The sequence below is a fragment of the Phyllostomus discolor genome, chromosome 5 (assembly GCF_004126475.2).
Source record: "Phyllostomus discolor isolate MPI-MPIP mPhyDis1 chromosome 5, mPhyDis1.pri.v3, whole genome shotgun sequence".
Classification (NCBI taxonomy): domain Eukaryota; kingdom Metazoa; phylum Chordata; class Mammalia; order Chiroptera; family Phyllostomidae; genus Phyllostomus; species Phyllostomus discolor.
Genome location: NC_040907.2, coordinates 75,181,849 through 75,203,920, shown reverse-complemented (window position 1 = coordinate 75,203,920; position 22,072 = coordinate 75,181,849). Strand labels below are relative to the sequence as shown.

Below are 22,072 nucleotides of genomic sequence, written 5' to 3'. Positions count from 1 at the left end.
CTCCCAGGACCAATCTAGAATTACAACTAAATTGTACAGGAATCATCCAGAATAACCAACTGAACAGTAACTGGAGAGAATCCTTATAACCACCAACAGACGAAAACACTTCACCATAACGTGACTGGTAGGGAGTGTGGAGGAGCCACCAGAGGGTTGGCTGGGCTCCCACAGGCGGCAGCTGAAGTGCCAGAGGGATGATATTTCAGCAGTCGGGGGGTGTCCCCTGAGAACTGTGGGTTCTAATTAACAATGTTATGAAACTAGAAATCAACTGCAAGAAGAACACTGAAAAACACACAAAGACATGGAAGCTAAATAACATGTTATTAAATAATGAGTGGGTAAACAACAAGATCAAGGAAGAAATCAAAAGATACCTTGAAACAAATAAAAATGAGGACCCAACAATCCAAAATCTGTGGGACACTGGGAAAGCAATCCTCAGAGGGAAATTCATAGCATTATAGGCCTATCTCAAAAAATAAGTTCAAATAAATAATTTAACTTCACACTTAAAGGAACTTGAAAAAGAACAACAAAGCCCAAAGTGAGTAGAAGGAAAGAAGGAAATAATAAAGATTAGAGCATAAATAAACAATATAGAGTCTAAAAAAATGATACAAAAAATCAGTGAATCCAAGTGGTGGTTCTTTGAAAAGATAAACAGATCGACAAACCTTTAACAACATTCATCAAGAAAAAAAAAAGAGAAAGGATCCAAATAAATAAACTCAGAAATGAAAAAGGAGAAATAACTGACATGAAAGAAATACAAAGGATTGTAAGAAAATATTATGAACAACTATATGCCAAGAAACTGGACTACCTGGATGAAATGGATAAATTCCTAGAAACATACAATCTTGCCAATATAAATCGAGAAGAATTAGAGAATCTGAACAGACACATTGTACTTAATGAAAATGAAGAAGTAACCAAAAAACTCTGGACCAGATGGCTTCACAGGTGAATTTTACTAAACATTCTGAGAACAATTATCACCTCCCCTTCTCAAACTATTTCATAAAATTCAAGAGAAGAGGCTTCCAAACTAATTTTATGAGGCCAGTATTATCCTAATTTCAAAACCAGATAAACACACTATAAAGAAAGAAAATTATAGGCCAATATCACTGAGGAACATAGATGCTAAAATCCTCAACAAAGGATCTTAGCAAACTGAGTACAGCCATGCATCAAAAAGATCATAACACCATCATCAAGTGGGATTTATTCTGGGAATAGAAGGTTGATAAAACATTCACAAATCAATAAATGTGATTCATCACATAAACAAAATGAAGGATGAAAACCACATGATCATATCAATAAATGCAGAGAAAGCTTTTGATAAAATCCAGCATCCATTTATGATCAAATCACTCAGCGAAGTGAGAATAGAGGGAACATACCTAAACACAATAAAAGCCATATATGACAAACCCACATCATATTCAATGGGCAAAAACTACAAGTGTTTCTGTTAAGATTGGGAACAAGACAGAAATGTCTGCTTTCACCTCTTTTATTCAACATAGTACTGGAAGTCCTAGCCACAGCAATCAGACAAGAAGAAGAAATAAAAGGCATCCAAATTGGAAAGGAAAAAGTAAAACTGTTTTTATTTGCAGATGACATGATACTGTAAATAAGAGAACCCTAAAGATTCCACCAACAAACAACTAGAACTGATACATGAATTCAGCAAAGTAGCAGGATGTAAAATTAATATCCAGAAATCAGTTGCATTTTTATATGCCAATAGTTAATAGACAAGGAAATTAAGAAAACAATCCCATTCACAATTGCTTCAAAAAGAATACAGTACCTAAGAATAAACCTAACCAAGGATGTAAAGGATCTGTGCTTGGAAAATTATAACACACTAAAGAAAGAAATTGAAGTAGATACAAATAAGTGGAAGCACAAACCATGTTTATGAATAGGAAGAATTAACATCATTAAAATCCACACTATCCAAAGCAATCTGTAGATTCACTGCAATTCCTTTCAAGATTCCAATGATGTATTTCACAGAACTAGAACAAATATTTCAGAAATGTATATGTATCACAAAAGGCCCTGCCTAGCAATAGTGATCCTGAGAAAGAAGAACAAAGTTGGAGGAATCATGCTAGGTAACATCAAACTATACTACAAGGCTGTAGTAATCAAAACAGCATGGTATTAGCATAAAAATAGACACATAGATCAGTGCAACAGAATAGAAAGCCCAGACATAAACCAATGTCTTTGTAGACAATTAATATTTGACAGAGATAGCAAGCACATATGATGGGCTAAAGATAGTTTATTCAATAAATGGTGCTGGGAAAATTGGACAGATATGTGAAGAAAAATCAAACTAGACCACCTTCCTATACCACACACAAAAATAAATTCAAAATGGATCAAAGACTTAAATGTTAAGCCTGAAACTATAAAAATCCTAGAAGAAAACATAGGCAGCAAAATCTTAGACATTGCTTGTAGAAATTTTCTATCAGATATATCTCCCCAACCAAGGGAAATAAAGGAAAAAATAAATACGACTACATCAAAATAAAAAGGTTTTGTACAGCAAAGGAAATCATCAATCAACAAAATAAGACAACCCACAGAATGGGAGAACATATTCACCAATACATGTGATAAGGGGTTAATATCCAAAATTTATAAAGTACTCACAAAACTCAACACCAGAAAAAGAAACAAACACCCCAATTAAAAAGTGGGCAAAGGACCTGAATAGATAGTTTTCTAGAGAGGACATACAGGTGGCCCACAGACATATGAAAAGATGTTCAACGTGACTAATCATCAGAGAAATGCAAATTAAAACTACAATGAGATACAATCCCACACCTGTCAGAATGGCTTTCATCAGTAAATCAAACAAGTGCTGGTGAAGATGTAGAGAAAGGGGAACACTTTTGCACTGTTGATGGGAAATGCAGACTGGTATAGTCACTATGGAAAGCAGTATGGGAGATAACTCAAAAAATTAAAAATTGATTTGTCTTTTGACCCAGCAGTCTCACTTCTGGAACTATATCTAAAAGAATCCAAACACTAATTCAAAAGAACATAAACACCCGTATGTTCATTGCAGCATTATTTATAATCACCAAGATTTGGAATCAGCTCTAGTAGTGTCTATCAATAGATTAGTGGATGAAACAACTATGGGACATTTACACAATGAAAATCTACTTGGCTATAAGAAAAAAATAAGAAAATTTTATGCTTTGCAACACTATGTATGGACCTGGAGAACATCATGCTAAGTGAAATAAGCCAGTAAGAGAAAGACAAACACCATATGATCTCACTCAGATGTAGAATCTAATGAACAAACTGAACTAACAAGCAAAACAGACTAGATGAAGAGCATAATGATAACTTGTGGGGAGAGGAGGTGGAGGGATTGAGCAAAAAGGAAAAAGGACTCATGGACATGGACAACAGTGTGGTAATTATTGGGGGTAGGGAGGTGTAAGGGGACTAACTGGTAATGGAAAAAAATACAATAAAGATCAATGTTTAACTAAAAGACTAAAGTGCAGTTCTTCACAGTTGGAGTAGGAAAGTAGTGAAGCATCACTTAGCCTTAGAATAGAAGTTGCACATGCCTGGATCCCATGTGCATTCGTTTTTTTTTTTTTTTTTTTATTAGCATCTGTTTTCATTTTATTATTCATGTTTAGTGTATCGATCCAAAAACCTGTCCATCTTCTGGGTCTTGCTAATTGACACATGTTCAGAACAAAACATTTTCTCCTTCCTGCCTCTTCCTTGCTCCTCATCAGGAAACCTGCTCTTCTAGGTGGAACTTTTCATTTCCTCTAGCTTTTCTTTTTCTCTTTTGCTGCTTATCCCCACTACTTTCCCTAGAGATGGAACTAAAATATTTCATGTTTTCAACAAATAGTGTGAAGTAAGCCAAAATTTATGGCTGAACTATTTTAAGAATCATGTGTGCTTCCACAATTCTTTGCTGCATTTCATGGAATAATTAAGAATGTACATTTTCTTCATATTTTTGGTGATAGACTTCATGGCTACAAATTGACAATGATGTATATGAAGTCTGTCTGGAAAAAGTCAATCCATTGTTAATATAATGAGAATGATTTGCACCACGTCAGTGTAACCTGGCAGCCAAGGAGAGTGGACTGGAATGCACATGTGTGAACAATGATGACTTCACTGTACTAGTCAGTGGGGGCCGCGTAGATGTTGCTGAGTGAGCATGTGTATTGTGTGGCCACCACATTCAAAATGACTGAGTGAGTAAAGCAATGAATCTGCATCAAATTTTGCATTAACCTTGAAAATCCCTGTGTGGAGATGATTCAGAAGGCCAATAGCTATGGGCAGCTGGTGACTGGCAGTTTCATCATAGCAATGCGCCTGCTCATGCATCACATCTCCAGAATGTTTTGGTGAAGATATCAGATCACCCAGGTGACTCAGTCCCCGTACAGCATAGATTGGCACTCTATGACTTCCGGCTTTTCCCAAAGCTAAACTCACCTTTGAAAGGGAGGAGATTTCAGACCATCAATGAGATTTGGGAAAATACGATGGGGCTGCTCATGGCGACTGGGAGCACTGTGTGAGGTCCCAAGGTGCCTACTTTGAAGGGCACTGAGGCATTATTGTCCTATGTACAATGTTTCTGGTATCTTGTATCTTCAATAACTATTTTTCATATTACATGGCTGGACACCTGGACAGACCTCATATGCCACCAATCTGAGAGTAATTTGACCTACAATGGAGTAGTGATGCAGCTTGTACTATGAGCACAGTTTAAGCCCCAAATGAACAGTAGGCACTAGGTCTTTCTCAAATTGTTATCTTCTCTGTGAATCATTGGATCATTGGTAGGGTCAAGGAATAATTTTCATCAGCGTCTTGACTTGTCTGGCCAATTAAGCAGACATGTCTCTGCAGTAGAAGCCTATTAAGTGAAAAGGGCTGGGTCTGTATGGTATAACTGTAATTAAGGATAACCCACCGCCTCTTTTATAATTTTACCAAAATAAATAAGTATCTTAAAGAAGAAAATCATGGTGAAGGAAAGCAAAACCTGTAGCTGTTATATCCATATTGGTGTGTAGATTTCATAGCATTTTCCGCCCCATCCCCCTGCCCCGCTATGGGATCTGAGACTCATTTGAAGTAACCTTGGCAGAAGCATATTAGCTACTTAGACCTATGAAGGATATTTTGATCTGTAATATAAAAAGCAATGTAATAATTAATATAAAAGCAGCTGAAAGTGCCTGAGGTCAGTAGATGCTACATCAATATTGCATGTAAACAAAGTATTAGTCAAAATTGCTTTCAGAGGGCCCTAATTACATCAGTTTTTATTTAATTTAGTTTGATTTAATGATACTTTTTATATGAATTTGCTTCATGGTTACTGGGTTGATTACAATTTCCTTTCCTTGAGAAGAATGTATTGAAGATAGGATAGTTAGAAACTTCTTTTTAACAGTTTAGTTTGGTGACCCTCTATCAAAGGCACGGTATTTTATTGTAAAGTTAATTGATATAAAGCCAATAATTTAAACTTAATTCACTTGGTTTGCAGGATTTAATGTAAAAGTCACCTACAATGAAGTGCCCAAGTCTTGCTGCTATGTTTGAGTTTTGAGAAATACATTCACTTGTATAACTTGGATTCTTACATGATATGGAATGTTTAGTTCCTGCTTGCTCCTTCCCTTCAGTCTGTGCTTCACTGTACCAACAGGCAACCACTGTGCTGGCTCTTTTTTCCCATCACACATTAGATTTGCCCATCATATAGCCTCAAGCAAATGAAGTCTCACAATATGTACACTTTTAAGGATTCTTTCACTCCTAAGTTTAATTCTAATAAATAGTTTTCACAGTATATATAATAGAAATTAGTTATGATAAGCAATTGTGTCAAATAAAGCAAAGTGATCTTGTCTAAAAGAAGGCAAAGTTAATATAATTTTGAGATGCCTAAGCTAACAAAGACTGATTTGTTTATTTTTATTAATATATTTTTTATTGTTATATTATCACAGTTGTCCCAGTTTTTCCTCTTCTGCCCTCTTCCTCCCAGCCCACTCCCCTCACCGTCAATTCCCACCCCGTTGTCTATGTCCATGGGTCATTTGTACATGTTCTTTGACTAGGTCCCTTCTCTTTCTTTCCACCCTTATTCCCTTTTCCCTTTCCTCTGCCTGCTGTCAGTCTGTTCTATGTTTCCATATCTCTGCTTCTATTTTGCTCATTAATTTATATTTTATCCATTAGATTCCTGTTATAAGTGAGATCATATGGTATTTGTCTTTCACCAGCTGCCTATTTCACTTAGGGTAATCTTCTCCAGTTCCATCCATGCTGTCACAAAAGGTAGGGTTCCCTCTTTCTGCTGTATAGTATTCCCTTGTGTAAATGTACTATACTTTTTTGATCCACTCATCCACTGATGGGGCACTTAGGCTGTTTCAATCTAGCACTTGGCTATTGTAAATTGTGCTGCTATGAACATTGGGATGCCTAGGTTCTTTTGAATTAGTGTTTCAAGATTCTTAGGGTATATTCCCAGAAGTGGAATTGCTGGGTCAAAAGGCAGTTACATTTTCAGTTTTCTGAGAAATTCCATAGTGTTTCCCACAGTGGCTGTACCAGTCTGCATCCCGACCAACAGTGCACTAGGGTTCCCTTTTCCCCACATCCTTGCAAGCACTTATTGTTTGTTGATTTATTAATGATAGCCATTCTGACAGAAGTGGGGTGATATCTCACTGTAGTTTTAATTTGCATCTCTCTGATGGCTAGTGATGTTGAGCATTGTTTCATATGTCTATGGGCCCTCCGTATGTTCTCCTTAGAGAAGTGTCTATTCAGGTCCTTCGCCCATTTTAATTAGATTCTTTGTCTTCCTGGTGTTGAGTTGTATAAGTTCTTTATATATTTTGGAAATTAAACCCTTGTCCAATATATCATTGGCAAATTTGTTCTCCCATATGGTTGGTTTCCTTTTCATTTTGATGCTGGTTTCTTGAGCTGTGCAGAAGCTTATTAATTTGGTGTAGTCTCATTTTTTTTCTTTATATCCCTTGCCCTAGAAGATACATTGGCAAAAATATTGCTACATGGGATGTCTGAAATGTTACTGTCTGTGTTTTCTGCCAGGACTTTTATGGTGTCACAACTTATATTAGTCTTTTATCCATGTTGAATTTATTCTGGTGTTCAGTGTAAGTTGGTGATCTAGTTTCATGTACATATACCAGTTGAGTTCTCTCAACACCATTTATTGAAGAGACTGTTTTTTACTGCATTGTATGCTTGTGTCCCCTTTGTCAAATATTAATTGACCATAGAGACATGGGTTTATTTATGGATTCTCTGTTCTGTTCCATTTTTCTATGTGTCTGTTCTTATGCCAGTACTAGGTTGTTTGGATTACAGTGGCCTTGTTGTATAGTTTTATATTAGGTATTGTGATCCCTGCACCTTGATTTTTCTTTCTCCAGATTGAGACTGTTACAGTCTTTTTGTTGTTGTTGTTGTTCCATATAAATTGTTGAGGTGTTTGTTCTAGATCAGTGAAATATGTCATTGGTATTTTAATAGGGATTGCGTTGAATCTCTAGACTGCTTTGGACAGTATGGACATTTTAATGATGTTCTTTCTTCCAATCCACGAACAGGGTATATGCTCCCATATACCCTGTTTGTGTCTTCCTTAATTTCTTCTTCAGTGTTCTGTAGTATTCTGAGTGTAGATCTTTACCTCCTTGATTAAATTTATTCCCTGGTACTTTATTTTTCTTGTTGCTGTAGTAAATGGGATTTCTTCCCTAGCTTCTCTTTCTGATAGTTCATTGTTGGTGCACAAAAATGCCATTGATTTCTAAATATTGCCTTTGTATCCTGCTACTTTGCCAAATTCACTTATTAGGTCCAGTAGTTTTTTGGTGGAGTCTGTATGGTTTTCTATGTACACTATCATGTCATCTGCAGATAAGGACAGTGTTATTTCCTCCTTTCCAATTTGGATGCTTTTTATTTCTTTTTCTTGTCTGATCACTGTGGCTAGAACTTCTGGTACTATGTTGAATAAGAGAAGTGAGAGCATGCCCCCTTGTCTTGTTCCTGTTCTCAATGGGAAAGCTTTTAGGTTTGCCCCAGTGAGTATGATGTTAGCAGTATGTTCCTCATAAATGGCCTTTATTATGTTGAGGTATTCTCCCTCTACTCCCACTTTGCTGAGTATTATCATAAATGGGTGCTGGATTTTATCAAATGCTTTTTCAGCATCCATATTGATATGATCATGTGGATTTTGTCTTCATTTTTTATGTGATGTTTTATGTTTATTGATTTGTGAATATTGTGCTATCCTTGTATCCCTGGGATAAATCACACTTAATCATGGTGTACGATCTTTTTAATGTATTGCTGGATCCAGATTGCCAGTATTTTGTTGAGAATTGATTAGTTTTTTAATTGAAATTTTAGTTTATAGAATTATAGATTCACATGGAGTTATAAGCAGTAATACAGCCTTTACCCAGTTTCCCCCAATAGTAACATTTTGCAAAAGTACAGTATAATATCTTAACCAGGATATTGAATGTTGATGTAATCTACCCATCTTAGATTTCCTGTTTTACTTATATGCATGTGTGTTTATGTGTATTTACTCAGTATAGTTTTAGCTAGTGTGTAGTGTGTAGGCTAGTGGGTGCACCAACACAAGAAAGATCCTGAGCATTTCCAACAACACAGGAGACTTTATGTGGCTGCACCCACTTCCTCCCACAACTCCCCTCCTATCTCTAGAGTCTGGAAACCACTAATTGGTTCTCCATTTCTAAAAAAACCTTCATATGAACAGAATCATATGGTTTGTAGCCTTTTGGTTTTGCTTTTGTAACTCACCGTAATTTCCAGGAGGTTCATCTATGCATGCATCAATAGTTTTGCTTTTTATTGTGGAATAGAGTCCCATGGTATGTATATACTATAGTCTATTTAACTGTTCACCTGTGAAAGGACATCTAGGCTGTTTCCAGTTTTTGGCTATTGTGAATGAATCAGGTTTGAACAGTTGTGTTTAGATTTTTTGTGTGAATATAAGTTTTCATTTCTCTGGGATAAATGTCTAGGGGTACAATTGCTGGGTCATATGGTAATGGCATGTTTAGTTTAAAAAGGAACTGCCAAACCATTTTTGAGAGTAGCTGTACCATTTCATACAACTAGCAATGTATGTGTGATGTCATGTCTCTGTGTCCTTGCCAGCATTTGGTATTGTCATAATTTTTTTTATTTTCGCTATTCTGATCTGATAGGTATGAAGAGGTATCTCATTGTAGATTTAGTTTGTATTTCTCTGATTCTCTGATAGCTAATGGTCTTGAACAATTTTTTCATGTGCTTTTGGCTATCCACATATTCTCTTTGGTGAAATGTCTGCTCATGTCTTTTCCCATTTTCTAATTGATTAAAAAAAATCTATGCTTAAATATATGAAACAAAGGACAACCCAATTAGCTTTCAAGACTATTTAAGAAAAATATCCCAAGAAATACCTTATTTGGCTTGAGAGATACTATTTGTAGTTGGATAAATAGGTAATTGAATCATGTGATATATATAAGTAGATATTTTGCGACAAAGTCACAAATATGTGAAAAGAATTGTCAGATTTCTGTGTCTTCCACAATTCTATCAGTAGTGTGGGCTTCTAATCACTCCCTCCCCCTCCCTTTTTTTTTTTTTTAAGTTTTTGGCCTCCCCCTGCTGTGCCCCAGACTGTCTGACTTCCTTCCTTCCTTCCTTCCTTCCTTCCTTCCTTCCTTCCTTCCTTCCTTCCTTCCTTCCTTCCTTCCTTCCTTTATAGAGAAGGGAAAGGAGGGACAAAGAGAGGGAGAGAAACAGAAATGTGTGGTTACCTCTTAAACACCCCCTACTGGGGACCTGGCCCACAACCCAGGCATGTGCCCTGACTGGGAATCGAACTTGTGACCCTTTGGTTCATGGTCCTGTGCTCAATCCACTGAGCCATACCAGTCAGGAGTGCCCCAGACCTTATTGTTTCTTTTCCTTTTCTTTATGACAGGCTTGGGTGACAGATTCATTCCCTTGACTATAATTCTGAAGTGTATTGATGGGTTCCTTAAATATGGTTTGTGGACCAAATCATTCTGACTTTTCTATAGGACTTTGGCCATTTGAGATCATCTCTGTTTGCACATTCTATAGTGTTTGTTTCTATCAGGCTAAATAAGACAGAGTTGTTTTGATGGAAGGATAAGAAAGAAGCAGTCTAGAAACAGAACAGGAAAGCTTTCCAGTATACTTGGTAATGAATTTACTGGAAGGATCATCAAATAATAAGGTAGAAAAGAGCCAGAGGCTTACAGATAAAAAGGACCTGGATTTGTGACCTTGTTCTGCTCTAATTTAGTGACATTGGTCAGATTACTTAACCTCTCTGAGCCTCCACTTAATTATTTGTGTAAATGGGTAATAATTCCCATATTACTTCCACAATGAGTTGTAAGTATCAAATAGGATAATGGAATGCATTTGTAAGTGATAAAGTGCTATACAAATGTAAGCTGCTATTATGTTTATAATAATTATACTCCTTCCCACAACTAAAGCAAACAAAACACAACCTGGAAGAAAAACAGTCATTTTCACAGAATGAGGTCAAATGATCACTCTAAGCTTCCTAAGGGGGGGAAACCCTTAGCATTATTGTTTTCTTAGATGTGATTTTAATTTTGTTTGGTAGGCAAGAAAATGCTGAAAGAATCAATCAGCAATAATTGTACTTGAGTTAGGCCACTGAGCAAAGCTGCTAAGAGAATGAAAATGGAGTTAGTGAAGGAGTATTCTAATCTTACCCATTTACTTTCTAGTTTTAAAGATGGGTTATTAATCAACTTGCCAATCAAAGCCTTACCTGGGGTCACGTACCCCCCACTCCCCCACTCTTGTCCTCAATCATCACCTAGATAAGCCCTGTGGTAAAGAAGCCAGACAGACCTATGTTTGTACAAGGAGTGTTAGTAACTGTGGGTGACCTTGGATGAAAGATTAGATTCTTTTCTTTATCCACAATATAGATTCACATGAAATTGTTTACTGACAGTGTGGGTGGCACATTATCTGGATATTTGTCTTTAAGTAATTTTGAATAATTTTAGGTACAATAAACACAGTATGGATGGCAACATTATCTAAGTTCAGAGAAAATGTCACCAGGGCTTCAGAGTGATTTTATTCTAAAATCAATGATTGGTAACAACCAGTTTAGGAATGGGAGAAACCGAAAGCCATTTTGCACACATGCAGTTCTTTACTCCAGATCTCAATGTGGGCAATTAACTTTTGTGATTTAGGATAATTAAAAGGTCTCAAGGATCAGATTAATGTATGTGGCAATGCTTTGGGAATTGTCATGTGCAATGCAAACTTTGTCAGTTGTAGAGGCCACGGTGGAGGGGGTGGCAGCAATATCAAGGAGCAAGAGAAGGGCATGTGTTCATCAAGCCTGAAAGCTTACCTAAGAATATTTCCAGTTATTGCATAGTGTTGGAAAACACCATAAACTTCATTCCAGACTCCATGTATACCACTGCACTACTCTTGGAATACACAGCCATGAATTAAATCACTGTCCACTTTACATTTTAACAATTCAGTTGTAGGTGATGACATTTAAAGAAATGTCCCTTAAATCTGGAGAACCAGGGCGATGACTTCAGAGAGCACAACAGGGAGAATTTTAATTCAATGGAGACCCAGCCCATGATTAGATTAGGTGACAGGAAGGGGGTCAAATGGATTATGGAAAACTCAGGAAGGAAGTAAATTGAGTCATCATGCTTTTAGTTACAGTATATTTTTATAGTGGGTTCTGGGGTTGCTATGTTCGTTAATGCATTACAGCATTTAAGGACCAGTTTCAGGTTAAAAGCATGACTGATTGAAGCTCTAACCAAACTCTAATCCCAGCTACTAGAAAGCCATGATTTTTTAATGTCCTTTAATCTGAAATAGATTATGGTTTGTCGGTAGTATCAGACTTTTCAAATATTTATTTCCTTTCAAATACAAGGGTGTATTCCACTGTCTTTGCAAATTCCTAAGGCAGTTACTTCCTGTCTTCTAACATAGGATGTTGGTATCTTTACAAGTGTGCATGTTTTAAATGAGTATTGCATTAGCAATTCGTTTGCACTTGTCCCTCCTTTATTAAGAAGGAAAAATTGTATCTGGCCATAAATGCAGTGATCTAATCTTTGTAAAATATTATTGTAGGTTATGTTACCTGTATCTTATGGTATGAGCAGTATTATACTCAGTTCTTGCCCCGCAAAAGAGAACACCATTTATTAAATGGTGTTGCATGGATTTCTCACTTTTCCATATGTGACTGATTTCACACAGCCTTTACAGGTAGATTAGACTTGTGAATGATCTCAGTCAGTGCTGGCTAGCTGGGCCAGATGAAGGGTGTGCCTCTGTTTGCTTGTGCTGCTGGAGCAGTTTAGCATAATGTGTTTTGTCCTTTCCGTCTCTAAAATTACTAGAATTGTTAATTCATATGCCTGTAAGCATCCTTCAGCTTTTTATACTGATCAGTGGTTGTCAGTGACTCTGGGGAGTGGAGTTAATATAATTTTTGGTGTTCAGTGTGGTCAGTATTCGACTTAAGGCTTCAGAGAAGCTTTCTCTGTCCACCCTATTTAAATAGGAGTATTCCCCCCCATCCCCCCAATACATCGTCACTTTCTGTCCTCTTTTCTACTAGCTGATGTTATAGTAAATGTTTATTTCCTGACTGGTTGACTGTCCTTGTAGTAGAATTAAGTACTATATGGCAAGCCCTTTGACTCTCTCCATTCAGACCAAAACTGTGCTGGGCACACACACAAGTATTTGTTGAATCAATTAATGTAATAATCCCATGAACCACAACCAACTCATGAGATAGATTCTCCCAATGTTTAAGTTATTTCAGGTTCAAAACTTGTATCTTTAGAACTGTTTCTCTCTTTGGCTTCCAACAGTGTGTGTGTGTGTGTGTGTGTGTGTGCGCGCGCGCGCGCTGGGCAACTTCCTAATAAACATTATTTGGGGTGAAAGGAAGCCAAATGAGTATGGGTGTCAGGTTATCAAGTAAATATTGGAACAATTTTAGCCTCTGATTGGGAATGTTTATTTTGTCAAATGTGTATTTGGTCTGACCTTGGAGTTAGAGTTACTTATGAAGTTGCATAAATGTTAATGAATGTTTATAACGTGGACTGTAAGCTGAAAGCAGTTAAAATATAAATATTTAAGCCATATGTTAGAAAATAACCAGAGCATTGCAGCTATTTTGGATTGTAGGGGGAAATTGCCTGATTTATTGACGAGAGCTAGAAATTTGGAGTCCTGGGTTCTATTTTCATTCCTGCTTTTGACAGCACTTCACAGAATGTCTCTGTTGAATAAATGTTCGACAGGACAGGAGTAATCCCCATAGGAATAATACTTTTATGTTACTTAGACATTTTTGTGCTCCAGTTGCTCAGGCTTTATCGATGTTTTGTTAGTCTGTTTCTAACAGGTTTTTCTCATCTTAAACCGATGAAGGCTCCTCCCGCCTTCCTGCTTTAGTGCATGTTGTGTGTTTGTGGGGAGCCTGAGTCCATCTTATCAGTACCTCATTAGTATATTTATAAATATAAAGTCATATAACTGTGCCTGATGTAGCAAATGCCATTTACAAAGTAAGAAAAACAAACTGGATGGATTTTGATGGGGATGGGGAATGATGTTGCAAATGAAAGGAACCAAAGATGAGAGCCTTCCTCTCCAAAGCACACAGAGCAAAGAAAGCAGAGAGGCTGGATCTTGATAAATCTTGAAGGAAGGCAACTAACTAGGCACAAACCAGGTGCCCTTATTTACAGCAACCTCATTTAACACCATTAGTGTTATCAGGGCCTTTATGTCAGACTTCTTTCTGTCTGGTGTGCTGGTGAATTTTTAACTGAAGAGGCTTTACAATGGGAGCAATGGAATAGACTATAAACAACAGCTAAAACCACTGCAGAATTCCAAAGGCCTGACTCAACTCCCTCTCTCACGGACTCTTTCCTTCTCTGCACTCACCCCTCTTGCTGGGGGTTCTTCAGGGGCGGCACCACTGGCATGCTATCCCCATGGCACTTGATGAAAGTGCTAATTCCTGGCTTCAGATGCAGACCTGCTGAATCAGAAACCACTGGGGAGGAATTAATTTTGAAGTCATTTTTAACAAGCACCTTTCAGGTGATTCTAAGGTGCATTCTGGTTCCAGGACCACTGATCTTTTCCTGGTATAGTACTGCCCCTTGTCTTAAGGAAGCACAGTTGGTTTTCATAGCTCTTTCTGGACCACATTATGCAGTGAATGGAAGGGAGAAAACTGTGGTACAAAGAAAGACCTATTTTTTCTTAACCCATGTCTTAGTTCGTAGGAGGAAATAAGAACCCATATACTCATTTCTTCAAAGGGCCTGCTCTTTACTGGGGTATTCTATATCTACTGGATTTTAACATACTGATGTACATTTACAAGGAAAACTTACGCAGATAGGAGTGAAAAACTCTATGGGCTTGGCAAGGTCATCCCTACTGGTACACATGACCACTTCGATGCGGATTCCATCAGGGTGACCAAGCCGGGCGTGTTCAGTGTTCAGGGTGAGTTGGGGTAGAAATTTCAGTTCTGGGTGACGTTGAGAGAGCTTCTCACATGTGATTGGTACAGCAGTACAACACAGGTCTTGTGAGAGGGTTCAGGGTAGAAATAGCACTAGAGGTGCTAAAATGTTGTAGTTGTGGTCACATCCTTTGCGATGTTTGTTTTATGAAGAATCTCCATAAGGGTCCTGGTTTCCTTCTGTGGGAAATACAGCCCATCTAGTGAAGAATAGTCTTCCAAGGCCTTCAGTGGGGGAACGGAGTTTTCAAACGTATCGGGAGAGAATTTTAGAGGTTGCGATTAATCATGGAAAAACTGACTTTCCTTGTCATACATTGGGCACCTTTGCTGAAAAGGAATAAAGAAGTTTCTGGGTTTATTTAAGTCAAAACTGTTGGTGTGCCAGAGTCCATTACATCACTCATAGATAGTTGGTGTGAGAACTCAGCGAGTCAAGTTTCCCGCACGACGTGGGGAGGGTGACTAAGGTGTTGACCAGTCTTGTGCTCTTTCTAACATTACCCTTTGCGGGAGATGGAGAAGTCAAAGTGCAGTCTGGAGAGTTCTCTTATTTTGATACAGGGAGATGGCTAGGTCACAAAAATTTGTGTGGCATGCTTTAATGAACTACATTAGATTAAGTGTGTGTGTCTATGTGTGTGTTTTAAAAAAGTAAATTAAAGGGCTTGAAGAGACCCAGGAAGAGACGAGGTATATGCTTTTTTCACTGATGTGTCAAGACATATAAACTTAAAACTGTCAGGCAAACGAAGGGCATGGCTAAGCTGTTTGAAGGGCTGTGAAATGGATTCAAACTGGGCTTGCACCTTCGGCATATGGAAGCTGGTGGTTGCATTCATTTCTCATCTCAGAACTCATCCAAGACATGGGGATATGGGAAAGCCAGTTTTAGGAGAGATTCGCAGACTTTCATGAGAACCAGTGCTGACTTAAATTCCTGCAGCTGCATTTGGAATGCACCGCACTGAGCTCCAGCTCAATTTAGATTCCCTATTCTGCAAAATTGTGGGAAGGATTCAATTGGACAGTATTTATAAAGCTTCCATCCAGTTCTTGGTGCACAATAAATACTTGGCAAAATGAGGTTCCCCCAGGCCCCTCATGAAAAAAAAATAAGTGTATTAATGGAGGAAAAGGAATTATTCCAGAGATGATAAAGCATGGCTGCTGCCAGGGGCCTTCTAACATTTTCTGTTTCTACCACTTTTTACTGGAGACAACCCCAAAATGAACTTTTCCCTTTTAACAGTAACTGCGATTACGTGGGAAAGCCAGGTTTTCCTCTTTGCTCTCTCAGAGTTCTTTAAACAATAGATGGTACCATTGAGCACATTAATCCATGTATATTCTTGCCCTCAGGGTTTGGAAGTGGGGATCATGAGGCAGAGGCCATAGTCACTAAGTGACAGAACTTATGCCCATTGTGCCCAGGAAAGCATTAAGAATAAGCAGAATCAAGGTGTGATGAGAGTCTGTTTATTCCCAAGAAACCGAGAACTGAAAGCCACCTATAACCTCAGACATTCCAATAGAGCAGGCTCATGGTTTGGTTTGGTTTTTCATCCCCATATTCTATGTAGGCTGAAAACAAAAATCACAGAACCCTGACCGGGTAGCTCAGTTAGTGAGAGTGTCATCCCAATAAACCAAAGTTGCAGGTTTGACCCCTGGTCAGGATACATACAGGAGTCAACCAATGGGAACATGAATAAGTGGAACAGCAAATCAGCGTTTCTTTTTTTCCCTCCCTCCCTCCCTCCCCCCTTTCTTTTTTTCCTTTCTCTCTCTCTCTCTCAAAATCACTGAATACAAAAATTATAGAATGGATGAATAAGCAGTTACGCAGTTCTCATGGAACACCTGGTTAATGAGGACCTGCCTGGGTGCATGGTGTTGCAGAGCTTGGTATGGCGGTGAAAAATGAATCGACAGCTGCACTCTGACAGGGGCTGTGAAGGCCCTAGGAGACACAGAGCACTCACTGGGGGAGAACACAGCGCTTCAGCTTTCGATGTTTTGACTTCTGCTTTTATTACTTGGACTTTTTAGAGGCATAGCCTGACTTAAGATTAGCCAAAGCAGCATCTTAATTAAACCAGTAACAGCTATTGGGACAACCAAATATAATTATCTTTAATGTTTTTGAATTCCTTCTTCCATTCTTTGGTTTGCCTGTGCTTTGATCCCTAATGATGTGTGCATAATGAATTACACTAGAAGAGAAATGTCTGTGTTCATATTAAATATTACCAGACCATTCTTTTCACTGAGTGCTGGTCATTTTCGGCTTATGGTAAGATGGATTGGTAAGGAACACTCTGTACTCTGGTAAGTATGTTTTCAAAAAACAGCCAATAACATCACAGATTCAGGGTTAGAATAAACTTGCTACCATGGCCTAGACAAATTATTTGTGATGTTAGTAAATGGAGCAGGGTATGGAAATAGGCCCAAAAGATAATTAAATGAAAATATATTTACATCAGTCCTGAAGCAAGCTTACTACCTATTTACCTGGATATGTTTTTCACCTGTGATAGTCCTGACTTGGAGAATAGTTGGAAGTCCACTAGGTGCTCATTTCCCTACAACTTTCTTTTATTCCTCTTCTTGCTATAAATTAGACGTTAACAATATAATGTGTGACCTATTACTAAGGAATCAGAAGATATGTACTGTGGCTCTCTGGTCACTTGTTTGAGTCACTCTGGGAAAGTTTCTTAACTTTCCTGAATCTCTCTCCTTTCTTATCTATAAAATGGGCATGCCTAGCCTACCTAATTCATCGCTGTGGGATCAAATGATATAAATGTATGTGGAAGTACTTTGGCAACTTTAAAATTCTTTATAAATAGGATTTTATACTTATGTATAGAGAAAGGCAGTCCAGACTAAGGAGATGAGCATGCATGCTACTTTTTCAAGGCCTAATCATTTATCTCATAAACATAGAAGAAAAGTTCCATCCTCTGGGTGTCTGCCTCCTATGTTAGGAGCTCCATTTCCCTGTCTTACCGCGATAGCTATTATTTTGGAACCTGTAGCCATTATGTAAAAAACTCACTATTTTATGGAGTACACTGACAAATTGTTTGAAAATTCTTGCTGGTTTAGATAAGCCATGGTCAGTTAGAGAAAGCAACTACTACTCTCTTTTTCTTTTATGTTTTCCCCTTTCCCTTTTCCTCTGTGCCTCCCCCTCCCAACTTTTTGGAACATATATACTAAAATTTTGACATGTCTGCTCAGATTTTTAGATCAAATTGTGATTACAGGAATTTGGACCCATCTTATCTAGAATATGATATTTTACATTTTATTTTCAAGATAGATAAGCTGAATTACAAACATGTGTCCGATCATTTTTTGCATTTGAGGCTTAAGAACCTGAATAAACATCACGGTTTATTTTGACCTTGTACCCGTTAGGTATGTTGACATCAAGTTTTCCTGCAATTTTGTTTGCATTTTGGTATTTTTTTGATTATCACCTCACTGGGTTTTAGTTTAGCAAGGTGACTTGAAGCAGTTGCCTCTGTCAGGTTTCCTTGATTGCTTCATTATGAACACGCCCACTCATTTTTCAGGTAAAGATTATTAACCCATCACAAACATGGCACAGTCCTTGCAGGAGGTGTATGGTAAGTATTAGATTAGCTTGCTGGCATTTAGAAATGCTCATCCCCCTCCCCCCTCCCCTGCCCCACTGCCTGTTGTTTTGTTCTGCGTGGCATCAAATTTACACTTGTCCTTTTCTCTTAGAGACAAGTTGTGGGAAGGAAAAGACAAGATCATAACATTAAGATTGAATGTGTTTCTCAATCTTCACATTCTTAACTGGTTTCTTTGATGCATTTGAGTTTGCTAGAAGATGTTAGGGGAGGAAGGAAGGCAACCAGCGATAATCAAAGGGGAAGAAAGATCAGTGTAGGACTCCGTGACATTTGAGGCTAAGTTTTGGAGCTGTTGCAAGAGTTATTGCTGCCTGCAACTGTTTGGCCTGGCTGCATGTCAGAGCCATTAACTTCAGAATAACAGAGACTTTAAGAGAATGTACTCTTTTAGAAAACTCCTCATTAATTTAATTTATGGAAGGGGAGAAGAGTTAGGGAGCAAAGAGCTGGGAATCATGGGGTTTTAAGAGTGCCTAGATTTTAGGTTAGGGAAAACACACACACACACACACACACACACACACACTGTGAATGCTGGATTACATGAAAAAATAAAACAGTTCCCAGCTCTGCCTCCGGTGTTCTCAGAGGGCCTGTCCTGCTTGAGATGGAATTGCCTCCTCAGCGATGGCTTTAGGAACTCAATCCCTAACGTGGATCCCAGCTGGGAAATGTTCGACTCTAATTAAACTTCGGTTTGTTTTGATTCTCTTCCAGACTTGTGGTTGAAGGGCTTTGTGTATACAGTCTTTGGCTAACAACTTTTCCCACAGTCAGGAGCATGCACCTCAGCAGTGTTGGTCCTTACCTGCAAGGGTGTGCCCACCGTCTCTGGGGAAATGGCAGACTTGTGTACATGCATGCCTCTCTCTGATCCCTGACACGGCCTTCCCCACATCTGGAGGATGGAAGGAACAAAGTCGTCATTACTAATAGAAGAATGGGAAAAGACAGCGGTGTCTGGGTCCATGTAGTCACGAGAACATGCCAGCGTTGGCCATTCCTCTTTCCCTTAGCTGTGTTTTACCCTGCCCTCTCCTGCCAGGATGGAAGAGGGTAGGGTAAGCTGGATGGAGACAACATTTTAAATGTAAATTTAACCATTGAAAATATTTGCTGAGCCTACCTACTATTTGTCACATGTTAAGATCCAAAGGAAGGAAGGATGTCATCATGCCGAGTCATTGGAAGGCAGTGAGTGATGTTGTTGCCATGGCACTGTGTATACAGAGGGATAGCAGAGGAAAAACACACTGACAGCCCAGTGTGTGTCCTGTGGAGGCCAGGGGAAACCAGTTAGGAAGTGGCATTTTGCCTGAGAATTAGAGTGGATAAATGTTTATAAGGTTTTGGAGTGAAAATGGGATCTTCATGTAGAAGGAATATGGTGGAAAATGGTAGGGAGAATGGAGGGATGTGTCCACAAGTAGCTCACTATTTCTATAAGTCATTCACTTGTTCATGTAACACATATTTATTGTACATCATCTTTGTACCAGGTGCTGTGCTAGGTGCCAGGAATAAACCTGGTGAACAAGCTAGACTTTTTTTTACTCTGCCCCAGGTTTATTTGCACAAATACCACAGGAGGACTCCAGCCCCAGGGGCACACCAGTCCTTCTGTCCTCATGTTGGCAGACAGAGGACTCTACTATGGAGCCTTTGCAGGGGCCTGGGCACCTTTGAAAGCCCAAGACTGAGCCTGAGCTGGAGCCTGAGCCTCAGCTACATCTGCAGCCTGGGGCTTGGTTTGGGCCTTGGCCTTTGGCTGGCAGAGTTGGAGACTCCTGGCCATGCAGGCACCAGCACATTTCCTGAGCTTGGGGTGAGCAATGTAAGCAAGTCCACTGAGCCTGTGGCTGCCACCCTTTGCAAGGATCTTTGACTTGGCCTTCTTGGGCTTGACCAGATCTTTGGTAGCCTCAGCACATGTGCTCATGGCCTTGGCGTTATTGGCTTGCATCTTCTTCAGGCCCTTCTTGTTGTGTTCTTGGAAAAGTGCATGTTCCTTAGGAACTTGGGGTCTACCCCCTTGAGAGATTCATATCTTTGTGATTGGGGTTTCTTGATGCCATTTCTGTGTCATTTTTGGGACTGGTTGTGTGTGGTGTGGTTCTTGGACTTGGCCATCTTTGCACCCAAGCCCGTGGCTCTTGAAGTGCCTGGGGTGGGAAGAGCTAAGCTAGACATTTAATACAGGTTTGTGATGGATTTGGTGTGGGAGGAGGTCTTTAGGTGCCTGACTAGATTGATAGAGGTCCACAGATCAAGGAAGAGGGCCAAGGGTGGGCATGGTGTGGGTAGCAGATGATGAAGCAGTCTGGCTAAACTTCCTTGACATCTAAAAGAGATGTTAAGTGGGTGGTTGGGCTTCTTCTAGCTTTGGAGCTCAGGGGTCTGAGTGGGGAATACAAACTTGAGGAGATAAAGTATATAGATGGTAATTGATACTGTGGGTGAGACTGACTAGTCAAAGAGCAGAGAATAAGAAAGGAAGAAGTCCTATGGGCCAGGGTCACTGAACCACACCATTTCACAGCCAGGTAGGGGGTATGAGCTCAAAAGGCTACTGAGAATAAGGAAGGGAAAGTGTGGTAAGAAAATCAGGAGAGTTTAGTGTTTAGATGAAAGAAAAGGGAAGATTGTGTTAGGGAGGAGACCAACTGCAACTAGAAGATGAGGAAAGCCAAATGTCTACTGGATTGAGAGACATGAAGGTCACTGTTGCTTTAATCAGTCGTTTCTGTGGAGTGATTGGTATGGAAGGTAGATTGAGAGATGAGGCTTTTGCTCTGGGGCTGTTTTGCAAATTCATGTGACAATTCTTTTGGGGTCATATGTGGTTGGAGGACACTGCTGGCATTTAGTGAGGGAGCCCAGTGTGCTGGTATCTTGCAATGCACACAGGTCAGTCCTGCGCACGAGGAGTTGTGCTGTGTGAAACATGATCCTCATAGGTCTCTACCGACCTTTACACAAGATTCAAAGCAAAACCCCTTTCAAGTGTTTGAGCTGGAACCTAACTTTGCTTTACATATAGGTGCAAAGTATGTGTGGTTAGGATTTTCCAGGAATAAAACTAATTTGTAAGTAGGAGGAAGATTACACATTGCTTTATGTGGATCTTTACTAAGTTTTGTTCACAGTTTGGAAAAATCATGTCATCGGTGGTCATGCCCACTTGTGGAACCTGAGGTGTCAGTGAAAATGCTGCTGATCAGAGTTTGCAGCTGTTGTGTTCATGATGCTCCTGTGTACAGATGCAAGCATTTTGTCTACTTCTTTACATGTTCTAGAAGCTTTGAACAAATCTTTATTTATTATTTTTATTTTAATCATTGTTCAAGTACAGTTTTCTCCCTTTTACTCCCAAAACAAATCTTTAAATTAAATAAGCTAAATTAATTGAAAGTACCTACGTCTTTTTTTCCTTCTACCACTTTATACTTAGGAAATTATAGTGATTTTTTTTTTGCAAATTACTATGCAGGTAGGTTATACTACTTAGATTTTTATTTCAGGATAGACAAATGTGACCTAACCAATGAAATCTTGGCTGGATCTTGAAGAGCCTTGTACACCATTGGAAGGAGTTATGTGTCTTGTAGTCTGTTGTTTC

At 38.9% G+C, this 22,072-nt stretch overlaps 1 long non-coding RNA gene and 1 pseudogene across 3 annotated transcripts in view; one reads left to right on the top strand and one right to left on the bottom strand.

Moving 5' to 3' along the window:
• LOC118500703 overlaps positions 1–22,072 on the top strand; it is a 347,021-nt gene that overhangs the window by 117,234 nt on the left and 207,715 nt on the right. The gene's annotated exons all lie outside the window — the stretch shown is intronic.
• On the bottom strand, positions 19,998–20,598 carry LOC114498081 (annotated as a pseudogene).